The 22,612-nt window shown below is 39.9% G+C and overlaps 1 protein-coding gene across 2 annotated transcripts in view; it reads right to left on the reverse strand.

Annotated features, from left to right (window-relative positions):
- Positions 1-22,362, reverse strand: part of CNTN4 (contactin 4) — a 966,359-nt gene extending 943,997 nt beyond the window's left edge. The window contains exon 1 of one of the 2 annotated variants that reach the window (XM_033437184.2): positions 22,151-22,362. The gene's annotated coding sequence lies outside the window, so the exon portion shown is untranslated. The remainder of the gene's footprint in view (positions 1-22,150) is intronic. The other variant, XM_004274769.3, reaches the window with a different exon arrangement.
- Between the last annotated feature and the right edge of the window lie 250 nt (positions 22,363-22,612).

The following is a 22,612-nucleotide window of genomic DNA, read 5'->3' on the forward strand; positions in this document are numbered from 1 at the left end:
AATAAAATAAAATAAAATAATAAAAATAACACACACACACACACACACAAAACCAAAAAACTGAGGGACCCAGAAGTCTTAATGCAGACAATAGCTTTAAGAAATGCGTGACTTAAAAAAGAGAAAATAATCTATTACCAAGAAAGCCACCATGACCTAAAACTGACCCAGTTAAACAACATAACTAGTTGACCTCATTGGCATGGTTAATGGGGGTGACAAAACAAGTGAGAATGGAAGTTGGTGCTGACCTCTTCTTTCTGTTACCCTGCTCATACTTTTTGGATAACTCCTTCCTCTCTCCCCTACCGCTTCACTTCTCCAAAATCTGTCAGTGAGTTGGGAAGTTTACCTGGCTTCTTCTGACAGACTCTCAGACAGGATATGCTGCCAACCTCTTGTAAGTGGTTTTTCCCTGACCTGCATTCTCTGTGTCAGCCTTGCCACAGGCAGATTCCTCTTACTTGCTCTTCATGCTTTGAGGGCCTAGGGTTTCGTTTTCTGGCTTCTTTGTCTTTGTAGAATCGTTACATGTTTACCTGGATTCTTGGCTTTGAGTAGCCCACATCTTAAATTCTTTTCATCTGTTTATATCTTTAAAGATTCAACCAGGGCCTAATCAAGAATTGATTTGGTCACATAGCTTCTTCACTGCTCTTAATTGCTACACATTTCAGTTTTACTTAGAGTTGGGATGACCTTCCCTATGAGGTCAAGCTGCCTGGTGAACTCAAATGTAGTTTTGATATGTTAAGTGGTGCAAGACAGAGATGTAAATGTGAAACTCTAACACTCATCTCTTAGCCCCAAAACACAAAGTAAATTTCTAAGGAAATTTCCAACAATAAATCATCCTATGTCAGCAACTAATTACGGTCAGTGTGGTGCAAGAACAAACTACAGCATCTCAATAAATCTTGTGAGATGTCAGTTCAGAAACGTTAGGTTGTGGGTGCTGCCAGGGGACACGGCACTGCTGGATTCAGGACTAGCAGACTATAGCAGGCATATTAGAAGGATGCTAAGCAGCAGGGGTACAAAAGCTGGACCAACAAAAGATAGGGATTCTTTAGACAAGGCACTGTCTAAAATTTCCAGAATATTGATAACAAGGACCTTTTCAATGCACAAAGATTAGCAGAGTGATTCTAATGGCCAATTGAAATTATGAAAAATAAAAGGGAAAAAATCATATGGAAGTAGGTATCTCTACATCAAAAATATTGGTGCCATGTGGAGGAGAGAACAGAGACTTTAGAACTGAAATGGCGGTCCTGACAATGATTAGTTATTAGGCTTTTTCCTGAAATTCCTGCTCTGCCAATTATTAGACGTTGAGAGGCACTCAGCCTCTCTGAACTTATTTCTCCACAACTGTAAAGTGCAGATAATAATGCCCACCTTGGAGGGTTGTTGTAAAGAGTAGAAATAACATAGGCAAAGATTCTGGGCATATTGTTAATGCTCAACAAATGAGAGCTATTATTCACTGTTAATATACCTGACTGCAAGTTCTCCAAAGATCAGTTAGGTTATCACTTTGGTAACCAAATCCTGAGGCTGCCCTAAGTTAAGAACATATATTCTTGGCATCTTCTATCCGCTGCACAAAATCGAAGACCAATTTTGACTGTCCAGTCACGACACTGTCTTACCTGTAGCACCTAATACCTCATAATATAACATGCAACCTTGTAGCTGAGAGGCCTTAATGAGCTCTTATAGCTGGAAAGGATAGAAACAACAACAATTATGACCTTGCACAAGAATGCCCTAATATAAGCTGTTCTGCCTGGGTACATGATCGTTTGTAAGGCTTTGTGAAAATCGCTAACATTGATTATAGAATGAACTTCTGCTAATCACTAAGGGGCTACTACATCATTTCAAAAGGGATAAAGACATTATTTGGAGAATGTAAATTGTGATCATTTCTTTGGAGGGCAATCTGGAAATAACAAATATTAAAAATGCAAAATGCACTACTTCTTAACTAAGAAATTCCAATGCTTCTTCCAGGAATCTGCTCTACAGATACACTCACATATGTTTACAAAAATAATGTTTACAGTAGCAAAGGCCTGTAAAGAGCATAAATGATGGTGATCAGGGGTCTAGTATTACGGTCTTGGTATAAGGGAATAAATATTCTGAGTCGTCATTGGTAAGCAAGGGATAGCTATGCATAGACTGATGTCTAAGATTTATCTTTAAGTAAGGAAAGGATATTCCATGCCATTGTGTTTTTTTTTATTTTAATTTATTTATTTACTTATTTTTGGCTGTGTGGGGTCTTCGTTTCTGTGCGAGGGCTTTCTCTAGTTGCGGCTAGCGGGGGCCACTCTTCATCACGGTGCGTGGGCCTCTCACTATCGTGGCCTCTCTTGTTGCGGAGCACAGGCTCCAGACGTGCAGGCTCAGTAGTTGTGGCTCACGGGCCTAGTTGCTCTGCGGCATGTGGGATCTTCCCAGACCTGGGCTCGAACCCGTGTCCCCAGCATTAGCAGGCAGATTCTCAACCACTGCGCCACCAGGGAAGCCCATGCCATTGTTTTTATAGTAAACAGTCACATATCTTTTTTTATTGAATAAGTATCTCAATATATATGTGCTCATATACATTAAATATCTCTGGAAAGACAAATAATAGTGGCATTGCCTCTAGGAGAGAGAGCTAATAGAAGGTGACAGAAAGGAAGCTTAGTTTTGACCAGATACCCTTTTATACTATTAAAATGCACACTCACAGACATATAACCTTTCGGAAAAATAATTTAAAAATACAAAGTGTTATAAAGGCAAAGTGAAATTGAAAGTTCAGACATTATCCAGGAAAATTCAACAACATTAATAGCCAGTCCAAATGAATCAAGGTCCCAGACCCTACTTCTTCATCAGTACCAGATTTTTTTTTCTTTTAAATAACATGGATAATTACCTTAACTGTTCATCTGAGTTTGTATACCTGAATTTTTCAAGATATGAAATGAAAACTCTGCCAAGTTGAAAGTTAGAGATTTGCTTAAATTATTCAGTGAGGGGCTTCATATACAGCACAAGTTCTAGAGTGACCTATTTTACAATTCTACAGAACTGGAGGACGCACATATCCAGGCACCTAAATTTTTACAACTGAAATGATATATTTACCATATTCAGTGCTGTACTGACTTCTAAGCTTTTGGTAAGGACTTGATTAAAAAAAGAAAAAAGGTAGAGGAAGTGGGGGGAGAAGCAGGGAAAGGAGATGAGAAGAAAATAAACAGTCATACAATTAAAATTCCAAAAGTCAGTAAGCCTAGAGTTTCAAGTGACTTGAGATACCGAGATAGCCTCTTAAAGTATGGAGAGCCTTCCAGACCAACAATGTGACACTCTAAGATCTATAATCTCTAGACAAATATCCATGAGCTAGACTTAGACAGCAATCCATGCTCATCATGGTCATATTCATACCCAAAACAGAAAGTATTTCTCTATTACCTAAATGCCTCATGTATGGTTTAAGTAATACGGAAGTTAAACATATTGAAAAACTGGTTAAACATAATATTATTAATATTAAAGGTAATATTATCTCTCGAATATACTCTCAAACTTGAATCCAGCTAAACTAACTTCAGTTACCCAGTGGAACCAGTTTCCTGCATCATTCTCTTCACAGCTTTCACTCCCAGCATTTTCCTTCACTCAGCCTTTGCTAAGGCTTTCTTGACCAAAGACCACTTGTTCATTTACACATGAAGTCAAGTTACAAATCAAGTTCTTCCTTGCTTCCTGTCCCTTTACATGCTATTTTCTTTGCCTGGAACTTTCCTCTCCGGTTATTTGTATGATTAGCTTCTTCTCAAGTTTTGGGTCTCAAAATTCATATTCATTAAGAAGGCTTGCTTCACTCAGCCATCTACAGTAGATCCCTCCCACCTTCCTCTCTAGCTTAGCACCATCATTCTCTCCTTCAGAGCACCTATTTCGGTTTATAATTATTTTTATTATAAGTATTAGTTATTTAACACTTTTTTCTGTCTCCCCTACCAGACCCTAAGCTCCATGAAGCAGGATGCATGTCTGTTTTTCTTTTTTTTCCTACCCACATGACCTAACTTGCCCCTAGCACAGAGCAGCGGTCAATATGTATAAGTAAAATGGATGAATGAAGTGAATTGTAGGATATTTCATTCACTTTTTTCTAAATTACCCTACTTTGACTAGAAGACCAAAGCCATACCTGAAAACCTGTAATACCACAAATTTGCAAGGAGCGAGACATGCCATTTTGAACTTTCTGTGCCCCCATTTACTCTCTATGACATTTATGAAATGGCCCAATTCATGGGGACACATCACCAGTGTTAGAGAGGGTAGAATCTGGTGCCATCCACTGCTCATAATTCTGCAAAAGTATGACGGCAACTGTAGACAAGAACATCCAAGTCAATTATTTGAAAAACAATGGGAGAATCTTCTTTAAACAGGGAGAGTAAGGAATCTTGGTGTAGTAGTCAGGGTTTTCCAGATAAACAGACCAAGAGAATGTATGTGCGTGTATGTGTGTGTACATTTACACACAAAATATATATGTATTAGAAAGAGAGAGAGATAGAGATTTATTTTAAGGAACTGGCGCATGTGATTATGGAAGCTGGCAAGTTCAAAATCTGCAGAACAGGCTACAGACACAGGGAAGAGCTGAGGTTGTACCTTGAGTCCAAAAGCAGTCTTCTGGTAGATTGTCCTCTGCCTTGGGGGACGTGAGTCTTTCTTAAGGCCTTCAACTGACTGGATGTGGCCCACATTATTGATCTGCTTTATTCATAGTGTCCCTACTTAAATGTTAATCACATCTTTAAAAATACCTTTATAGCATCACCCGGATGTATTTGACCAAATATCTGGACTGTGGCCTAGCCAAGTTGACACATAAGATGAAATCACTACACTTCAAAAAGACTCTGTACTGTCATTTACACATTACACAATTTATCTTCTCTGGGAAAATGAAAGACATGCAACTGGAAACTTTTTCTACTTGTCATAACTAGATGCCCAGGCATGTACTTTTAAAAGGAAACATCATGTTCTGGGAAACTAATAAGCATGCATTTGGACCCATACATAAATCCCCTTAACTGAGTTTTATTGCCAGTAGTCAAAAGCACTCTTTCCCTTTGTTTAGATTTGTGGCCAGAGTAACAAAAATCTATCAAACTCAATATTTTCTAGAATCTTAGCAATACTTGGAAGGTTAGCTGTAAGAAAAATATTTATACATTGAATTTTGAATATTCAAATAAATTCAGAATAATGAATATAAAATTACATACACAACTTACCAATCTATTATAACTGCAAAAATTCTATTTACATTCATATACCAATGTTTGTCTGAAAATCTTCCTATTTTAAAATGGTTCTTAACATTTGGTATGTATTCCCAAACCCCTATAGTTTATGAAGATGCACCATCCTTGCAATAAAATGTAGTTCTGAAAGCAATGTGCACATGCTTAGGTCTTTTAACCATATACTGATCACTAAATATAAAAATCTCTACTTTAGTGATGAATCCATACTGGTTAAAAGCTTTAGCTCACAGGCAGGCAGACCGGGGATATGACATCAGTGTGGCCATTTCCTACCTGTGTGAACTGAGTTATTTAATAACTGATAACTGATTCTCTGTTATCTCATCTAGGACCTAGAGGTCATCACAGCACCTAACTCATAGGATCATTATAGGTTTAAATGAGATAATATAATAAAGGCATTTAGCAACTTGCCTGGTACATTGTGAGTATATGATTAACATTACTCATTCTGATTAAAATTTACTTAGGAAGCCCATGTATATTTTTTTCTCATAGAATGTCTCCAAGGGCTCCAACTCCTAAAAAGAAGTTTCTATCATAATCACAAAAAAAGACATTTGAAAACCTACTCTAAAAAATATGACATGAGAGATATAAATTGAGTAAAACTACCTGACAGATGTGAAACAAAATAACCTGGGTGATAAGGAACACATACTAGGACTAAATGTCCCAACACGTATTCCAAAGAATATACCACAATATCTATGGTCTTCAACACTGCTGCATTTAATAAAGTCATCTGGGAAGCTTTAAAAAATTATATTACCCAGAACCCACCTTCACCGCAAACCAACTAAACCAAATGATTCTAATGCACTGCCATGGCTGAGAGCCACCGCACTAGATGTTTCGTAGACCATCTTTGCACTGGGGAGGGAGGTTGTTTTTCAGTTCCTGTAGACTGAATGTGTATGTCCCTTCAAAATCCATATATTGAAACCTAATTCCCAATGTGATGGTATTTGGAGGTTGGGACTCTGGCAGGTAATTAGGTTATGAAGGCAGAACCATTACAAATGGGATTAGTGTCTTTATGAAAAACACCCCAAAAGAGAGCTCTCTTGCTCCTTCTTTCATGTTAGGTTACAGTGAGAAGTTGGCTATTTAAGAACCAGAAAGTGGGCCTCAGCAGACACTGAATATGCTGGCACTTTGATCTTGGACTTCCCAGCCTTCATAACTGTAAGAAATAAACTTCTGTCGTCTTATAAGCCACCCAGTCTATGGTACTCTGTTACAGCAGCCTGAAAGACCTTAGTCAAGTAAATTTCAGAAACGTATTTTCACAAGGCACATAAAGATGCTGAGAAATTCTAATGTAAGAAAACCTATTTAAAATCCAGAATTTCCTAAGGTCGGTCCTGCTGAGATTTTTTTTAAAGGGAATCTTATTTATACCTTGAAGAATTTGTGTTCTGCAGAACATGCTCTACTTCCTAAACCTGGCTGAACGTCAGAATCACATGGGGAGCATATTCAAAATACAGTAACCTAAACCTCATCTCCAGGGACTCTTATTCAGTACCTCTAGAGTGGGGCTATGAATCTTTACTTTCTTCTAAAGTGCCAGGTTTTTCTGAGGATCATATTTTGTAGCAATTACCCCAGAGACTTTATATTCACTCCCATAATCATGGCCTCCTCTTCCACTTCCAAGTTGAAGGCAGGGAATGGGTCTTTATATCTGACACTAGGCCTTCTGCAATGCCTTGCTTCTAACAGAAGATCAACAAGAGTTTAGTGGTGCATGACTACATATGAAAGAGTATTAGAAGATCATCAGGCCTGGGGTGCAACTCAATTATGAACACCAGGCCCAAGTTACACTCAGAGACTTTTATGCTCAGACTCCTATAAGGCACACTGGACAAAGACTAAGTCTCAGCCCATAAATACCAAGAGCCCTGGTTCCCAGAGTTAATGACAAGTTTGCAAGGTACGCCCACAGATCTATGCTTTAGCTCCTTACTGTGATAACAGAGCCTCCAGAAACACATTTGCACAAAAGACATTAAGCACTGACTAGACCAAGAAGGGAACTTTCAGCTGCTGATTTTATCAAACATCAGAAAGTAGTGGCTGATATGAACTATTCAGAGAAGAACAAGCTTATTAAGAAACACCTTGGCATCTGCAGTTGTATGAGATGTTAGAACTCCTTCTGAAAAAAAACACTCACCCAAAACTGAAAGCCAGAGATAGGCAGGGGGATTTACACACCGAATTCCCAGCCAACTTCCCCATCCTGCAGAACATCGGCATGAGAGTAGTTACCGTAAACTGAAGAAAATGCCATAGGCTCTCCAAGGGGATGACTTTTCCAAATTCCTGGAGAGGCCTCAAACTAATGAGTAGCGCACCCTGAAAAAATAACCTTTGTGTCTGTGCTTCAGAAGTTCTTGACAGAAAGATGAGGGCATAACACTATAAGGCATGTCGCAAATAAGAAGCACCTCCAAACATTTCCAAATACTAGGAGAAACTCTTTACAGTCCTTGGGCTGCAAGCAAGAATAGTGACCTCTGAGAACCTAGGGAAGAAGATACTCTATAAAAAGGATATAAGGAGATCATAAGATAAAGAGAGAACGTGGGAATCAAACAGCTCTCAAATTCCCCAGGAGCAGATACCACTGGGCAGTCTGGCCAGGACACTGACACAGTACAAAGAATAACCACTCCAACTCTTTCTTCATCCTTGTGTTACTGAGCACATGATTCTACCTATGAGGAGAGAGGATCTGATAATCCATGCATTCAGAGGTGCTGGTCATATGCCTGCACCTTTCATATACTGGGACGGAGGAAGGGCCAGCTGAAGAAAGACGTCCTGGACCACTTCTTAGTGGGAGAGTGGGCTCTGGATTTATCAACCTACAAGACCACATACAGTGGAAGTGATTTTACTCTTAGGAAAGTAAGCTTGTTCTGGTGAATTCAATTTTTAAAATATCCAGTATCAATGGCTACTACTTGAAATGTTGTCAAACAGCATTAGTTCCCCTTTAACAATGTCTAAGGACAGCAAATGTTATTAGCAAAGGAATGTACCATAGCCACGAGAGAGCAATATGGAATGAAGCCAGAAAATATGGGGGGATAGCAGATGGGCACTGGATACCTTGCCATGTAAACCTCCGACATCTCAAATAAAACGTTTTTAAACGGAAAAAAAAAGTGCCTTGTACTCAATTGAAATTGTACATTTGGAAACCTACTGCCAGAAGACAGATCTCATGCTACAATATAAAAGCATTTAATTACCTTGTGTAATGCTTTTTTTTCCATTATATGTTTAAGAACAGTTGCTGTTTGCTCTCTTTCTTAGTTTTCTAATTTAAATCCCAAATTACTTACTAATCCCTATGTATACTGGATTTAAATATGAAATACATTAAACAAGTATAAATATTTTATATAAATAAAATGTGCATGGACGTTTGTACCCAGTTTACTGTAATCTTACATAATTAACATGATCAGAAAATAGGAAATAAGAAATATTCATAGGTCAGGCACACATCTAAAAGCTTAGACAGGTTACAGATGCCACTCAACACACCATCCCCAACCCATCATTCAGATTTCCACATTAAATTTGGATGAATTGTTCAAATTTAGCAATCTGACGTCATTCCAGCCTTTTAAAATCGTGTAATGGCTTTCTATGGCCTATAGGATACAGCTCAGTTTTCTCTTATTCCCCAAAGATGCTACTTCATACAATTCTATGATGCACTAATCACACTATCTTTGTTTGTTCTTCGCCCAACTCTTGGGGCATCATTCACATTCTGGTCTATGCATTTGTATAAGGTGAAGATCCTGCCGCCACCCTCCTACATCCCTAAGGTCCACTCACACTCAGCTCTTTGCCATTCCCTGAACATGCCATTTCTCTCATGACCTCGTGCCACTGTACACACTATATCCTTTTTCTTAAGTGTACTTTCTAAACCCAACCTGCAAATTCTGTCCATCTTTTCACTTTAACTCAATTATCAATCCTTCCCCATAATCTCTTTGCAACTGCCACCATAATATTCCACATCACATTGTAATCTGAGTTGTCTTTTCACACCAAGCAAATAGCTCCTTGAAAGCACATTATATGTGTCTCTTCATACACACACACACACACACATATATGTGTGTATACGTGTGTGTGTGTGTGTGCGTGTGTGTATATATATATGTGTATATATATATATACACACACACACACACACACACATATATATATATATATATATATATATATATATATATATAGGCTATGTAAGAACTCACTAAAGCTTGATCAATTACAATGATGGGTAAGATAGTAGATATTGTACTCGAGATCCTGACCTCAACATAAGCAAAAATGGCTTGAGATACTCTACTGCTAAGAGCTTCAAGAAGAACATGATGAGAACACGTTTCCAAGAAAGAAAACCACTTCCCTACAATGATTTCTAAAGCATTGTCTATTCCCTTCACGTTGACCATATTCTACCTGAATTTCTGATGTTAGCTACAATGGATGTGAGTTACATATCTATATATTTTATCTACCCATCTAGATTCTGATCATCCTTTGGCCAAGCGCTACTAGCCTACTGTACCTATCTTTAATCCTGCAGTATTGGGTCCTTAATATATAATTAAGCATGTTGAGTATATGTTTGACACTTATAACTAGCAGCAGGGAAGCAATTGGTTCAGTTAGTTAAGAATATGATGTAAATCTTAATTCCCTGGTGGTCCAGTGGTTAGGACTCGGTGCTTTCACTGCTGAGGGTGTGGGTTCAATCCCTGGTCAGGGAACTAAGATCCTGCAAGCTGCAGCCATAAATTTTTTTTTTTTTAAGTAAAGTAAATAAGAAAATTATTTTCTTAAAAAAGAATATGAGGTAAATCAATGCCTATCAATCTTTAATGTGAACACAAATCACATAAGAAAATGAAGATTCTGATACAGAAGGTGTGATGTGGGGCCCAAAGTTCTGCATTTTGCACAGACTCCCATGAAATACTCATCTATGGACTACAATGACAGTAAGGTCTTGGGCAAATTACCCATAGGAATGATATTCTGTTCTGAACTACACACCGTATACCTACCCTGTATACCTAGGTCTCGCTAAAACGGATGTTCTTAGTCAATGAGAAGTAGGGTACACAACATCAATGATCAATAGCAAACTCAAATAATCTCTATTGATGGACAATTCATTATATTATTTTCAGATATAAGAGAAACAGCCCCTCCACCCCTTCAGTTACTCACTCCAGGTAATTCAAATAATTGCAAGTGGTGAAATCCAGCAGTGTAATTATGTTTCTGTAGCTTTTTCTAACATCTGAAAGCCCAAGAAGCCAGAAATGGCAGGAATTCTACCACCGTTTCCACTGAAAATGTGTACTTCAGGACATTCATGAACACTTGGTCTGGTGCTCCAAAGAATCAACGAAAAACTGTGATACATAGTTCATTTGGGAAATAATCTAACAGCAGAGAACACCAGGGCATGAATGATTAGAAGCCTGCAGTCAAGCCAATTTCCATACAAAGCCCCAAACTTAGATTCTATAGGTTATAAATTAACAGATGGAAGTCTGTCAATGAATTAAGATCCGGATGTAAGTTAGCTTAGTAGATAGTGGGTGGGGAGGGATGTAAAACACAAAGAAAAACAGTAAGTTCTCACTGTATGTGTTAGAAATTATAGAAACAAATATAAAGGTACTTAAAATATCTAAGTAATGAGGTTAAATGATGAACTATAAATAAAACAATATATAAGTAGTTTTGAATTCCAAAAACACAGTTTGTAGGTTTGTACAGTAAACCTACAAACAAGGAGGAAGTAGAGAAGCATTCAAAATAAAATTACTAAAAATATTTCATTATATACAAACACATGGAAAATAAAGTAACATTAGCTTGTTTCTCTTCAAATATGTAAAACTCCTTCACTGCAAGCATATTATACCAGTCATTACTGTTATGCTTGCTACCTTTCGAAATTCAAAGCACCCATAAAGAGACTATGTAGACTGATATTCTCCCAAGTAAACAGAAAGTCATTCCCCAATACTGCCAGTATCACACACTTTTAAAAATTGTATAAACCTTTTTAAAACTTTCAATCACATTTGACTGAGAGCAACTGGAAACATTTTTATATTTCTACTCTGTCACATGTCAGCATTTCTTTTTGCAGCATGGTAAGATGGGCTATAACTGAAGTGGAAAGAATACAGATGAGAGCCCATTCAGTAATTCATTCTTCATAATAAATAAGACTCTTGACCATAGCCAAAACCATTTCTCCAAAATGAAATCTCAAACAGTGCTAATCGCATCTCAGTCCTGATACAGTGGCTCTCTGTAATGGTCAACCATAAAACAACATGCCATGCAAAGGATGTCTTCTCCTGTTTCTATGCAGCCAAGAGAGATCACATTGTCTATCCATGGATAAAGACACAGGAACAAACATGCATCACTTTACTGAGTATTTTAAAAGAATAACATTTCAAATTTGTAAATCATAACTTTCACATATTTCATCAACAACATAGATATCATAATGAATAACTGTATGAGAAGAATAAGATCATAATGATAAACTCAACATTTTTAGGGATCATCTAATTACGTGCCTGGCACCAGGCTATGTGTATATAGCATTAGCTCATTTCAGTCTTCACAACCCTACAAGAATACCCACATTACACAGATAAGAAAAATGAACCTGAGGGGTGTTAAATAATTTGGTCTAATCTTACAAATATACAAGTGGTAGAGCCAGAATTTGAATGATCAAATCGTTTTCAATCACCAAGTCTACCTACTACCTTTCTTTTACATCACATAACACAGTGTTTCCATCTGTGGAGACTGAATCCCAACCTAAAACATGGAACTCATTATTATGGGGACTGTATTACATTATGTCCCTTTTCTTAAGTGTTAATCTTAATATATTGATTTAAGGAGCTACATTATAAGAAAATTACTAAAATTTGTAAAAGCTCATTAATTCAGAAGAAGACTGCTGCTTTGAATAACAGTAATGTCTAAAAGAAAAGTACTAATTTCAGTTACAACACAAAATATAAATTACAATATACTAGTAAATTGTTACTAATAAAAGAATTGAGTAGAGTTCATGGAAATACGAATTCACAATAAACCCATGTTACACAGAGCACATACATACCTTACCACCACCTTAACAGTATCTAGAATTGTTGCAATGTCTCCAATTCTGACCATTAGGTTCAAGAAAGAAAATAAAGCGAACAGACTAGGAATTTTTAGATAGGTTCTAGTAAATGGTAAATGAGAACTTGAAATCTGCTAAAGAAAATAAAAGGAACTTTTTTATACAGTAAAGATCATGTACTCAGAGTACAGACTTTTGAATGAAGTTTACAGTACCACAGGCAAGCTAGCCAACCTTCCACAACTGTAACACAGAAATCTTCACAAACAGGCTGCTGCTGCAAAGCATATCACAAATACATGGGACAATATTATCAAAGAAAGTTATTTTCTATTTCTACTGTACCTCTCAGTACCCCAGTCAGGAAGTAGGGGAAGGGGAAGCTGAGAAGAGTGAAAATGGATATGACACATACACACTACTATATATAAAATAGATAACTAATAAGAACCTACTGTAGAGCACAGGGAACTTTACTCAATACTCTGTAACGACCTATATGGGAAAAAGAGTGGATATATCTATATGTATTACAGATTCACTTTGCTGTACACCTGAAACTAGCGCAACCTTGTAAATCAACCATTCCTCAATAAAAATTTTAAAAAAGAAAAAAATGGATATGAAATATCCGTACTGTTCTCTCACAAGAAGGGGGGGAGGGAAGAGCCCTTCAGAGCCTCATTCAGAACTATTCAAACCATTAAATATAGTTTGAATGGCTTGTATATTTGATTTTTTCTACTGCACAAACGACAAGAAAAAGTAAATAGAAATGGCTAGCTCACCAAAGCAAGGAATCATATGTGACCCCCTGAAAGGCAGAGAAAAGCAGACAGAGGTCACTCGGCATAGGGACTTATGTTTCACCAGCACCTGAGGGGATCCTGTTGCACAGTCTGGTATAACATTCGTTGTCTCAACAAATATAGAAAGCAGCTGTACGTACCCTGTTCTATATAAACTGCCAAGAGTATAGTATAGGGCTAATTTGCTTAGTGCTTAGAATGTATTGTGTGCACTGTACAAAAGTATTAAACTCACGTCATTTAATGTTCACAGCCTCTCTGCAAGGTAGGCATGATCAACTTCAATTTACAGATTTTTAAAAGTGCCTTGTAAGGGTTAAGAACATGTTCAAGATCACACACCTGGTGACAGAACAAATCCAGGTGGATCTGATTCAAAGGCCAATCAATGTTCTAGTCTAAACTCCTAGACTATGTTCATCACAGTGATCTGTGTCAAGGAGGAAATCATATTTAGCTGCCTGTTTAAAGGGGAAAGTAATATAGTTTTACATGGATTTCCATTTTTTTAAAACCACTATTGTTAGACTAGAGACAAACCTCTATTTACCATTACTTAATTCCAAGAATTCTAGATAACCATGTTCTTGCTATAATTTTTACTAGGAATTAGAAACATGACTTAAGTAAATATTCTCTCTTTAAGGGTGTCATTCACCTAATTAAATAGCGTAAAAGTACTGCTTGGACTCCCAATTAATTCACTGATCTGCATGGAGTCTAGAATCCATAGCTAGCTAATAGCTAATCAAATGAGTCACTAAAGAAAAAAACATCCACATTTATATTTGCTAGTTGAAGACCAATCATAATACAGATGACAATATAAATGTGTACAACTCAAAATGATGGCAGTGTGCCTAGAATCAAGCCCTATAGGGGATTTGAGTCACGTCATTTTTTATTTGTTTTATTTTTTTCTCCTCCAAATGGGACCCATTTCAGCATAAGCACACTGGTTAACACCTGTCCTCATTAGAAATTTCCATGACAAACCTAAAAGTGATAGGCAACACGAATTATCAAAGTTATATTAGTACAATTGTGCAGGGTATAAAGTACTTTATACACGAAAGTTTAGCCCAAAGGTGGAAAAGCTATTTTATTGTAGTAAAAACAAAGGAGACTTCTGGATACATTTCTTAGAACCTCAAATTCATTGTGGAATCAGGAGTGCTGCCATCCTAACCCTCACTTTCTCATTACCAAATTCCCTTCCCAGAAATGCACCACTGAGCTGAAACTGACCTTGCCTAAATTTGGAAAATATTTTCACTTTCCAAACCATGAAACTTATTGATTCTGGTTTTAAATAAGAAAGAAAAATAAAACTCTGTCAAAACAAAAAACTAATCTTGCAGCCAACTCTTGCTTTTTCAAGTTTCAAACATCAGAAGATCTTTGCCAAATATTTCCTAACCACTCTCACTGACTTGTTTGCTCCCCTTATCCTAAACTCCTGTAATACCATTAATGCTCCATGAACACGTATATTGAGTTTAATTGTCCTTTTGGTGCCTATCATGTTTTATGCAAGAGATACTCCAATATAAGTAAGATTAGTCAATTAAAAACTGTTTACTAGAAGCATACTAGGCTTTTCTAAGTGCTAGGTACTAGTATTAAGTACTAGGATGTACTAAGTACTTTGCATGCAGTACTCCACATAGTTTTCACAAACTCCTGCACCTTTAGGTACTACCCAAATTTATGGATATGTCCATCAATACACTCAGTGAGTTAATTTACCATGTCTTTTAAATATCTGAACAAGCCTACAAAATGCACATTATCCCATCATACAGCTGATGAAACAGAAACCTAGAAAGGTTGGTAATTTGCTATCACACACAATAATACATCTAGTACATAATGGACTCAGGACTGGTAAGAAATCTGTCTCCACATTTCAAGCTCTTATCCACTGTCTCAAGAAACTCACATGGTACTGAGTGACAGGTGAAGTAACTTTACAACGTAGTAGGTATGGTAATGAACTTGTCCCAATTTGCCCAGGACCTTCCTGATTTTAACAATGAATGTCCATAGAGAAGAGACTTCTGGTTGCCAAGGGGGAGGGGGAGGGGGAGGGATGGACTGGGGATTTGGGGTTGGTAGATGCAAAGTATTACATTTAGAATGGATAAACAACAAGATCCTAAGGTACAGCACAGGGAACTATATTCAATATCCTGTGATAAACCATAATGGAAAGAATAATTTTTTTAGAAGGGTGTACATATGCATATAACTGAGTCACTCTGCTGTACAACAAAGATTGGCATGACATTGTAAATCAACTATACTTCAGTTAAAAAAAAAACAAATATATTCTAAAAATAAAATAGATGAACTAGAAAAAACAAACAAACAATGAATGTCCAGCACACTGGGGACCTCTCAGTCTTGGGATAACTGGGAGAGCTGGTCACTTTCATGATAGGTATTATACAAGTGGCATGAAAAACAACACAATAGGAATATGTACAGAGAAAGGAGACATTCTTTACTCCTCAGTAGTATCAAAAGAGGCTTAACAGGGCTTCCCTGGTGGCGCAGTGGTTGAGAGTCCGCCTGCCGATGCAGGGGACACGGGTTCGTGCCCTGGTCCGGGAAGATCCCACATGCCACGGAGCAGTTGGGCCCGTGAGCCATGGCCGCTGAGCCTGCGTGTCCGGAGCCTGTGCTCCGCAACAGGAGAGGCCACAACAGTGAGAGGCCCACATACAGAAAAAAAAAAAAAAAAGAGGCTTAACAGAGTGACATTTGAGTTGAGCCTCGTGCAAAATATAGTAGACATGGTGGAAAAAGACAGCAAGGGTAGACCAGACAGAGAGGCAATGTAAACAATGGCCAAGTGACTGAGTTTGCCCAGTGGAATGTGGGCAGGAGCCATGATAACCGTTCCCAGGCTTGAGCCTAAAACAAGTTCCTCTGAAACCTGTCAAAATGCCGTACACCTTGTCTGAACAAAGAGGACTGTGGGGACTCAGGAGAGGACAAAGCCACAAAAGGAGGAGGGACCTGATTCCTTGAATGACTCCATGGAAAGCCACTCCTGTGCTGTGAGAACTGTACATGAGCAAGAAGTATAAAGATTTTTCAAGTCACTGAAAATTTAGTTTATCTGTTACAACAGCTAGAATTAGCTTTTCACAAGGCCTTGTGGGACTCAGCTCTTTGGGAGTCTAAAAACATGAGAGTAAACCTCTCCATCTCTCTAACGCCATTAAATCACAAGAAGGGGCTTGAAAACACACACACATACAAATGGCATGGATGTGAGGGATACTGGAAGGGAGACAAATTTAGTGGAAAAAAAGCAAAATAAAACAAATTTCTGAGGACAAGTGGTTCAGGGAAAGTTAGAAGGAAATGAACATGGGCTTTTGAGAGTTGATTGATAAGTTTACAGTACATCTGCCTCCCTACATGGTGGGAAGATGTGTGTCTTCTCATTAATTAATTGTGAAGATGCCACAAATACATACTGAACAAGAAGAAAAAAATGAGTTAATGTGGAAGTATGAAGTGTCCTGGCAAAACGTCCACTCTCACTGTGACCACCTCACATTTCCACTGGGGCCACTGGAAACCAAAACTGTACTAGGTGTTTTTGTAAAAGACAAATGCATAGGAAAGATGAGATGAGGCAGATTCTCTAATGGAAGTGGGACAACAGGATGAGAACAACAAGAGGGGTCACTTTGTTCAGAGGATACCAGGATAATAGCTAGCGGTCCCTTCAGTCATGCAAGAAATACTGAAACCGTTCTGCAAAGCTGAGCGAACAGGAGGAGCCTTCTTGGGACTTGGGGATGTTGATGAACAGCAATGCCTTTGATCAAAGGGAAGGTGAGGAGAGAATGCTTTAGTTGTGAAATTACCAGAAAGGATATTTGCTTGGGCTAAGAGATGAACAGGAGTTTAACTTCACATACTGCAGCATAAAAGTGGTAGCCCAGGTTCCCTGGTGGCGCAGTGGTTGCGGGTCCGCCTGCCGATGCAGGGGACATGGGTTCGTGGCCCGGTCCGGGAAGATCCCACATGCCGCGGAGCAGCTGGGCCCGTGAGCAACAGCCCCTGAGCCTGCGCGTCCGGAGCCTGTGCTCCGCAACGGGAGAGGCCACAACAGGGAGAGGCCCGTGTACCGCAAAAAAAAAAAAAAAAATTAAAAAAGAAAAAGTGGTAGCCCAGGATTTCCAAAATGAAAGCTTAAAAAGAAGGTTAAAATTCAAGGAATAAACCCTGGCAATATGTTTATCAGAAATGAGAAAGCATTTAGTTGGCGTGGAAGGTGGTCTTCCTTTAACTATCTGCTCCCAATTCTGGTAGGTATTCAAGATAAACCAATATCACATTTAATTCTGCTCCAGTATATTTCAGACTAGATGCAATCTTTTATCTTCTTTAGGATTTTTTAATTCTCCTCCAACTTTTTTTATATAAATGAAAAGAAAAGGTGGTCCAATGGCTACAATAAGAAAAATGTTGCAGCAAGAACAAAAAACTAGTATAGTGAAACTGCTAGGAAAAGTAATTCTAGAGCCGTACAACTTGGTTCAAATCCCAGCTCTGCCACTTGCTGGCTATGTCGGGCAAATGATTTAATTTCTCTAAGCCTAATTTACCTCATCTATACAATAGACACAATAATAATTCCTATCTAGGGGGGCAAAGTGCTTAGAAAAGTACCTCAAAAATAGTAAACACTATGCATGTATTAGCTCTTTCTATCATTTTTTCTTATATCTGTTCTAGTTTTTCTGCCAAGAAAACCAGGGATTGGGGTGGGGGTGAGGGGAGAAAAGAGAAGTAGCATTTATTGAACATGGAGGAAATATCACATACAATAATAGAATGTCAGACAATGATGGCTATTTCCCCAAGCCTTTTTTCTCCTTCCTGAAAACACAGCTAAACTACATTTCCCAGACTCCGTTATAGTAAGATACACACATACATAACTGAGTTCTGGCCAATGGAATGAAAGCAAAAGTGATATGTATGACTTCCACATCTGGGCAGTTAACACCCTGCAAGTCTTTCTCCTTCCAATGGCTTGATGCAGATTAACACAGTGAACCTGCCAAAGGTGGCAGGGACACAGAATGCACGAAGGCTGGATCTTCAAATCACACCTTGGAGGAGTGCTGCCAGGATCATGCATTATGGAACTTTACATGAATGAGAAATACATTTGTTGCATCTGAGGCAGTACACTTTGTTTCGATTCATTTGTTATAGCTTTTAACCTACCCAATCTAATACAGCCAAGCTCTACACCTATACTCCTATGTATAATACCTACCACGCTGCTTTGAAATAGATGTCATTCCAATTTTATAGCTAAGGAAACAGAGGCTCACAGAAGTTATGGAACTATCTTGTCCAATATCATGAATGTAATAAGTGGCAGGGCCACATTTAGGTCCAGGTTAATCTGCTCCAAGGTAAATGGGCTTTCTACCCTCCACACAGTAAATACTGTAACACAAAAAGTATCCTTCCTTCCCTCACTCATTTAGTCCTTAGTTTCCTCACTTTCTGACCACTGGAATTTTAGCCTTTCAATGAAAACTTCATATATTTTTTCATCTGTATATCCAACTTGGGAGATCTAGGAAGACCCCTAGATCACATTCATCTCTTATGCCTCATTTCATCTACCTATGAGTCCATGACAGGGAAACAAGTGTTCCTAACTCATCTGTTACAGGAGACACAGATTCCTAGCAGTTTTGCAAGTGGCTACAGTATCAGAGATGATAAATGAGAGAGCCACAGATAAGGAGAGAAAGGTAAAAAACACCAATCCATCAGTGATCTCCAAAGCTGGGCGTACACCCTAGGGGTTGTACAAAACAATCCACTGGGATACAGAAAAAGAATATTAGAACTTCTGTTTCATGATTTTTACTTAACTTATCCTTTAGTTTCTTTCTGGGTATGTTTTATAAGTAGTATATCAACATAACAGTACATGTGTGTAATTTATAAATAACTTTTAGTGCTGCATGGTACCTAATTTTAAAAATATGAAGACCAATAAGTCTAAGTTAATATATCTGGTTTCCTTCACCAGACTTAAAACACTGTGTTATGGGAAATGAAAACAACAAAACTCGCCACATCTGTGTATACAGACATCTCTTAGCTTACCCTGTGAAATAGATTAATTCAATTAAAATCATATAAAAGCATGTTTCATACAAGATTAAGTTCTTTTTATAAAAAGAAACACTGAAACTAATGTATATTATGTCTATGTCTTCAAATAAAACAAAGAAGAATCAAACAGGTTAAAACCATGATCATATAAACTTGGGAAAAGAGCCAGAATCATAAAGGGGAGTTTTCTGTTGAGAAGTTTAATTGTCCAGGTTACCTTTATTTTTTATAAGACCTAACTTGAAGTAACAGATGTCCTGTGTATCTTTCAGAAAAAGAAAAAAAAATCTAGTTAAAAGATTTAATGCTTAAAGGGAAGAAAATTCGAAGACCTACTTCTGACTAAAAAGGAGAGAGCACTAGGTAAAATAAGTGGATGATTTAAAAACAAAAAAAAACAACTTTATTTGAAAGGCTTGTTCTCTATCCACCCTTAATGACCTACCAATATGAAATGACTAGGGAAAGAGGCAGCAAACTGACTGGAGGAGACAAAGTCCCCCAGGTTAAAGGAAATGAAAAGTGTTTGTATAAAGGCTGCGAATAAGACTTGCCTCCATTGTAATTCCAGGTGGCTCTGACCTGCACCCTTAAACAGCAGGTTGCGTCTCCTATAGTCTTAGCCCCTAATTTTAAAAGGTCAGTTTTTCAAGCTAGCCAGCAAACTTGCAGGGTCCAGACTGGAAAATAATCATGGGGCTTACCATCATGATCCCTCCTCATCAATCCAGAGCAGTGGAAGTCAGTTTAAACAAACAAAATCAATGGCAATTTATAAAGTGGCAAAAAACAACATTCCCATGGAACTTGTTTTTGATCCTTATCAATCTTATACTCTCACCACCCCTTGTGTTGATTCACACAAGTCTTGAGTGAAGTCAACATGAAGATAGCAAGAATAAAGTTATGGGTGAAATGTGAGTTTTCTCATCAACGCTGGGAAAACTACCTCAACGTGCCTGCCTCCATGACACAACGTTTTCACCCACTTGGGCACACACAGAGAAAACAAACTTGCTAATCAGTCCGACTGGCAGTGCTACTGCGTGGACCTGCCTGGATGGAAATCTACAGTCTTCATGCTCTTGCCCTTCTCCCTAAAGGACATAAACCATAAACTTCAAAATACAAAAATAAAAGCACATTCCAAATTACTATTGTAAGTGTCCAAACAAATCAGCTATGTGGAATTATTCCTTGAAATACCCAGTTCTCTTCACAGTAAACTGCAGGAGCTTCCCCAGCAATTAAAAGACTGACAAATATGTCCCCGCCCCTATGTTGATTCCGGTAGGAAAACTAGAAAAAGTTCCACGAGCCGAGCATTCCTCCCAGGAGCTCCTCCCTGCAAAGAACCCTCCAACACACCCCAAGATCCAACCCCACCTTCACGCAGACCACCCACCCAAGGTGATCTGTCACACTGATTGGCCCTACGAACACCTCCGCAAGCCTCTTCGCTCCAAATCTGTAGACCCCAGCCAACGACCCAACCTCCCAATCTTCGCGTTGCACGAAGCCGCCTCCTTGCAGGAGCTCCGCTGTGCTGCAGAATGTTCCCATGCATCAGACGCCCTGAGTGGTTCTGAGAGATTCAGGAGCCCACGTCCTCCTAACCCTCACCTCCACACCTTTCATAAACAAAAAATATATAAATACGCGAAGCACACTGAGAAGAAATGCACGCAGGTTTTGAGCCCTCCTTTCCAGAAGGAGAGCAAACCCGTTGGTGTCTACGGGGTGCCCGGCGCACATCTCGCTGATGTCTGGGTCCGGAGGGGAGACTAGGTTGTTGCCTTGGCCTTTCAAAGGAAACTGCAAATCCCTCCGAAGTTGCTGAAAAATTAACGCTACTCCCCACAAGCTCCGTCGGCAGCGCGTGGGTACACCAGGTACGTGCCACAAAAGCGGGGACCTGGTGGATGTGGTTCGCCGCTGCACCCCCAGCGCTTAGCACTGCGCCTGGCACACAGTGCGCGTCCCCGAAAATCAGCGTCTGTTCTAACACGGCTTCTTCCACCACGGCTACGGGATTCTGATCTTTTAGTCCCTTCAAACCTCAGCCCAAGTTCGCCTTCCTCTACCGTGGGCTGCAGCTGGGCCCTCGGAGCCCGGGGTAACAACATCAGAGGGAAACTCTCTTGCCAAGAACCGTGCTCCGGGGCCGAAGGCGCACGGAGAGGGGGCTACAGCCTGAACCCGCCGGAGGAGCTAATTTTAAGGGTTCCCGAAGCATTACGGGCTCTGGGCTCCTTGTTTTGCGGCTGCCTCGCTGCGCAACAAACTTATTTTCTGACTAAAAAGAAGGGTTGCCGTGGGGGGACGGCGGCGTCCTCGGTGCCCTGCCTCCTCCGGGTTCAGGGCGCGCGGCGTCGGCTGCCCCGACCCCGCAGGGTAACCGGGCTCAAGGCGGTTTGGCCCACAGCCCCTCTCCCTCCCGGCAGGAGGGGGAGCCCCGAAGAGACCTTCTCCACCTGGCAGCCTCCGAGAACCATGCTCTTTCTCCAAATCCGAGAGCCGGGGTGCCCGGGGCAGCACGCACCCGGTCTGGAGCGGACCCCGTCAGCTCGCGCCTCACTTACCTGAGCACCTGAGCGCGAAGCCCGCTATCGCTTCGGGTGCGGCGCCGGCACAGCCCGACGGTCCCAGTGTAGCGGCGAAAGCGTCCTACTTGCGACCAATCCTGGTGCTGAAGCCGGTGCTATGTCTGGTGCCGCGCTCCCCTCCCTCCTCACGCTCGCGGCTGCTCAAAAAACCCGGAGCGACGGAGTTCCGGCCGCCGGCGCCTCAGCGTCGAGGAGGGCGAGACGCGTGACGGAGACTAGAGGCGCGGGGAGGGCGGGAGCCGGCGCGCAGCCGAGCTGAGCATGCTCAGTGCGCGGCCGGCGGAGGCGCGCGCCCGGGGGGCTGCACCTGCCCAGCCCTGTCGGCGGGAGAAGAGCCCTGGTGCCCGTGAGCAGAGCTGTGAAAGGGCACCTAGCCTGAATCCCAGGCACCCGAAGACCATCAAGCCGGTTACTGAGCAGGCGTGTAGAGGATGCGCA

The sequence above is a fragment of the Orcinus orca genome, chromosome 10, assembly GCF_937001465.1.
Source record: "Orcinus orca chromosome 10, mOrcOrc1.1, whole genome shotgun sequence".
NCBI lineage: Eukaryota > Metazoa > Chordata > Mammalia > Artiodactyla > Delphinidae > Orcinus > Orcinus orca.